General features: G+C 37.9%; 1 long non-coding RNA gene across 1 annotated transcript; it reads left to right on the top strand.

The window, feature by feature from the left end:
- Positions 1 to 3,418: 3,418 nt before the first annotated feature.
- LOC138913371 (uncharacterized) lies at positions 3,419 to 4,702 on the top strand. Its single transcript, XR_011419076.1, has 2 exons — positions 3,419 to 3,507; positions 3,566 to 4,702. It is a non-coding gene; the product is annotated as an uncharacterized lncRNA (long non-coding RNA).
- Positions 4,703 to 5,481: the final 779 nt, after the last annotated feature.

Raw genomic sequence — 5,481 nt, 5'->3', positions numbered from 1 at the left:
TCTCCTGGTGCGCTTCGTCACTACATGGACTGCCGTCCATAGTGATTATATATTTGCATTTTAAAAACTTTTTACCTACTCTGATTTATCTGGGTTTCGAACCGGGGACCTCTCGCATCAGAGGCAGACGCCTTACCAACTGGGCCATCGAACCATTTTGCGCGCGAGCGAACTCTTGACAAGTATAAACGAAATCGATACTAGAGTAAAACATCGCCGAACTTCGAACTTCGAAAATCAAAAATGATAATTATTGGGATCGATGTGAACCTAGTTTTATCAAAATGACACTATTTAGTATCAAATACGATTTTTCTGAAAACACGGTGTACTTTTGACACTCATTTGGGAGCAAATTGACCCCAAAAATTTGATCCTAGGGGCAGTGTCATTTTAACCCACAGTTATTAAATTGACACTCAGGATTTTTTTTTTGGGTGTATATTAGGGAACTATTAAGAACTGCCTTAAGTAAACTTACTTTTTGATGTAGGTATAGTTTTTTAATAATTTAATATTTATTTTATAAACTATTTAACAAAAAACGTAAAGAAAAATTATTTCCAAAATTTTTTTTTTTAATTTTTTAAATATTTTACAGCTGTAGGTAAAAATAAAGGAAATATAATATGTGCTTTTATAACTCGAAAAACCAAACTCAAAATTAATATAAGTTCAAATAAAATCATTTAAAATGGTTATGGTTATTTTATGGAATTGCGATTCTGCATCCCTTTTTACTATTTAAATGATTTTGCAGTACCAGATTCTGTAAGTTTGATGTAAGTTATTGCAATTGACAAAATTGATCCCACAAAAATCATTATTTTAAATGATTAGTATCAAAAGGTTTGGACACTACTGGATTAGAAATTAAAATCAGTTATTAAGTAAATTTTTGAAACTACTTAACCCACCACCCGAGCTACAACAGTCGCGCTTTCCTGTGTCTCCAAATCGTGGCGCGTTACGTGGACTGGGTTGAGTTGTTTGTTTGTAGGTGGATGCTGCCCGACTGCCTGGAGTGTGTTTCATTTTACCACCAAGGCCGTAAATACTCAAGCAACAAAAGCAACAAAGCCGCCCCTTGTGCCCCGCCCATGGAGTGGCGAGTGAGTGGAGGTCAGGAGGGGGTGTGGGGCTATGTGCGGTTGTTTCGGTTGTCGGTGGCGTATACGCAATGTGGCCGACATTTTGCCAAAGTGTTTGTGTAAACAAAGTTGTAGGCCGTCTATTTGTTTGCCAGTTTGTTTATTGTCACCAGCACAGCCCAAACACACATGCTAAACGTTTACCGAAGGCATTTCCTTTTTTCGGCCATTGTTTGGCTTACCTTAAACATTCTTTGTACACGGGCTCGTTATGCTTCCGTTTCCGTTTCCGCTTCCCTAACATTTTTTGTTGGCCCTTCGCCATTGGAATGATCATTTTGATTGATGGCTAGCGCATTTATATTGGGCATTTTGTTTGCTTTCTTTCCGCTTTCTCACTCTCACTTTCACTTACTCACGGTTTGGTTTGGCTTGTCCTGTGCGTAACGGTTCATTGCCTCCTTCAGCTGATTATGCCCCACGGTCCATGTGACATTTATGTAATCGCATTGCCGTCGAGTGAATGAGTGAGTGAGTGATGGCTCCGCCCAGCTGGGGATTGTTCCAAGCGAAATACGCGCTTATATCAGCGGGGTTTCGGGCCATACACCACGCCTAATGGCATTCAATTACCAGGAAAAGGATTGAGGCAGGTGGGAAAGTTAGTGAGGAAAGACGGGGGCTTCAATGGGAAAACATCAAGAAGTGTCCTGCCAAGTAATGTACATTTTCATCAAGAGTACTTGTATGTTGGGCGAGGTTTAATAAATTGGAGATCAAATCACCAGACAATTTCGTTTGTGAGAAAATGTATTTAAACAATCGATTCAATTCTTTGTTTGTTTCTGGTTTTACATTTTGCATTGTGATTTATGTGATATGTTTGAAGTTCAAGATTTGTATCTTAATTTTATCCGTTACTCGTAGAGTAAAAGGGTATATTGTATTCGTGCAAAAGTATGTAACAGGGAGAAGGAAGCGTTTTCGACCCTGTAAAGTACATATATTCTTGATCAGGATCACTAGTCGAGTCGATATAGCCATGTCCGTCTGTCCGTCTGTCTGTCCGTCTGTATGAACGCTGAGATCTCGGAAACTACAAAAGCTAGAAAGTTGGGATTACCCACACATATTCTTGGGCCTCTACGCAGCGCAAGTTTATTTTAACCGAGCGCTACGCCCCTTCTAACGTCCACAATCGCCCACAATGGATTGAAAAAGGCGTCTGGCGCCTACACCTTTCAAGATTTTAGAAAAGTAAAAATGCAGTTTTATGGTGTTGTTCAATACCTATCGAAATGTAGAAGAAATTTTTCAAATCGGACCATTCGTTAAAAAGTTATTCCCGATCAAAGTTTTCTATCTCCATCTCCCTCGCACTTCCTTTAGCTGAGTAACGGGTATCAGATAGTCGGGACAAAAACCCGACTATAGCGTTCTCTCTTGATTTTTAGTGCCGAGTGCAAAAAATAGCGCACACTCAATTTTTTTTAGTTCCGTGTGCAAAAAATCGCTTACAGTAAATTTTTTATACCCGTTACTCGTAGAATAAAAGGGTATATTGTGTTCGTGCAAAAGTATGTAACAGGGAGAAGGAAGCGTTTCCGACCTCATATAGTATATACATATATTCTTGATCAGGAGTCGATATAGCCATGTCCGTCTGTCTGTCCGTCTGTCTGTCTGTCCGTCTGTCCGTCCGTACGACCGTTGAGATCTCCGAAACTATAAAAGCTCAAAGATTGACATTTTGCATGCAGACTCTAGGAGTTTCTACGCAGCGCAAGTTTATTTTAAAAAGGTGCCACTTCCTCTCTAACGCCCACAGTTTTGAAGCTATTATGAAAATTGTAACTGATATGTATTTGTTTCGTCAATACCTATCGATTGGCCAAGTAAAAGTTTTCCACGCCCACTTTAACGCCCACAAAAACCATTAACCGTATAAACCTGTCTTGCACCTACATTTCCGCCTTTCATGGCCAGTAGTACCAATATCTGGCGGTTGATGGCGCAATGCAATATACAATAGCGCCGTCTAGGGAACGGCATTGGAACCGCAGGCATTGGAAATTAATAATTTAATAATTTGAACTTTTTCCTCCACGTGGTGTTCCCTGGGTACCGATTCTAACTTAAAAATCGGAAGCTAATTCGAGCGGCGAAAAACATAAGAAGGCATATTTCTATTAAGTTGATTAGCTGAGTAACGGGTATCTAATAGTCGAGGCACTCGACTATAGCGTGCCCTCTTGATTTGTAGTGCAGTGTGCAAAAAAATATATACGTATGTACATATACATACTTTTAATACTTAGAGCGTATTATTTTTCCATCAGTTGCATATCTTCTGTGTGTCTATACGCGTGCACGATGATTTTACAGAAACTTCTATTGTTTTTGCTATTTTATTTCGGTAAAAATTTCAATAATTAAATGTGATGTTTGTTCACTTTCATTTCCTTACATTTCAGGAAATTGCAAAAGAGTACATTTTGTTCTCTCACCAAAAACTGATCCATGTTTCACCCTTGGAGATCGTCGGCCACGTTCAACTGAGGTACCGAGCAGTACATTTATATATGGAGGTGAACAGGTTCCAGCCACTCGACATCATATAATACCATTCCGTACTTTGCGGAGGTTTTTCAATGCTGCTACACAAAATGCGAGATTAGTTACTCCAACCGGAGAGTACTTGTATAGACGTTTACTTTCAATTATATCCCAAATTGTTTCTCGAGGAACAACTGTACAAGACCTTCGTTTTACTACCAACCCTATCGAATTGGATGTAACTGAAGAAATGTTTGTGGCATTACTATGGATGCCAGGAAATATATTTTATGGCCCTACACCTGAACTGCGAAGTGATGATCCTGGTGAAGGGTTTGAAGTAAACTCGTTTAATATAATCCGAAATTTAGATCTTTATAAAACGTTCTGCAATCTTTATCGTGATATGCAGTTATTTATTCTTGATCCAAGTAACATGAATTTATTTGAGGAAATAATGAAAAATTTAGACATTGTTAATCAACGAAGAATGCCTTATGCATATAATCCCACGGACTGGGGATTTGGAAATGGAAAATTTTTTATCATAACACGTGGCTATCTGCTACACGATGAACTAAAGAAGAAAAGAGAAGCACATTCAATTACGGATAGTAAGTCGCAACTGCCATCCACAGTTTTGTCTGCCATATACGATATCTGCGAAGTAATTAAACGGCAATGGTCGACCGCTCAGGCAAATTAAATATCTAACTATCTCATGTAATGCCAAAATGACTATAACAAGACTATTATAAAAAAAAAATATATCGAATGTTATGAGGCATTAACGAAAACTACCCTTACAGAAAATATGAAAGCATTGTGCGATAATCGCAATACATGTGAATTTGAAATGAAAAATGACGTGGAATTACATATAGAATATAATTGTTGAGCGTGTTTAATCTAAGCCTGCTTTCACACACAAATATGAAGCTAATGAAATCGAAGTGACGACAATTGTATTGCATTTAGTAAAGTGTATCATTGAAGCATTGTAAAACATTATTGTAATACTTTTTATTTCAAATAAATTATATTTGGTCCTGGAATTTTTTCAATATTATGCCCATTGCCGTCGAGTGAGTGGTGGCTCCAAGCGAAATACGCGCTTATATCAGCGGGTATTCGGGCCATACACCACGCCTAATGGCATTCAATTACCAGGAAAAGGATTGAGGCATGTGAAAAGTTAGTGAAAATGGGAAAACATCAAGAAGTGTCCTGCGAAGCAATGGACAACTTCATTCAGAGTATTTTAACATTGTGCATTGACTAATAAATTTACGATAAAATCACCAGACAATTTTGTTTTCACAACATATATTTAAATAATCGATTCAATTCTTTGTTTGTTTCTGGTACATTTTCTGTTGTGATTTTTGTGATATGTTTGAAGTCTTAGATCTTTATCTTAATATTTTCTCTGAAATTTTTGACCTTCTATTATTAGCAAATATTATTTTATAGTTTAACTAGAAATCAAAAGTCCAAAAATAGTTTTAATGGGTCTGATAAAAGTGCCATTGCTTTAATCATTCAATCATAATTGAAACATTTCCTGCGGGTTAAACATCTTAAACTGGCCAATCTTAAAGACAGCAGCTTCAAGGTCACTTTTTTTTGGGGAAAATGAGGGTGTTCCATCAGTGCCTTTTAGCCTCATGTGTGGGCTCTCCATCTTTCCCACTTTTCTATGTGGTTAGTCTGTGTTTGGGATGCTCTCATTTTGTTTGGCTTGTTTGATTTCTATTATCCTTGAACGATGATGTCCTCTTTGGCCAAGCTAAATAGATGGCGTCTTTGTTTAGGCGCTGGCCGCATTTGTTTG

Source organism: Drosophila takahashii, chromosome 3R, assembly GCF_030179915.1.
Source record: "Drosophila takahashii strain IR98-3 E-12201 chromosome 3R, DtakHiC1v2, whole genome shotgun sequence".
Classification (NCBI taxonomy): Eukaryota; Metazoa; Arthropoda; class Insecta; order Diptera; family Drosophilidae; genus Drosophila; species Drosophila takahashii.
This window is presented reverse-complemented; position numbering and strand designations above follow the sequence as displayed.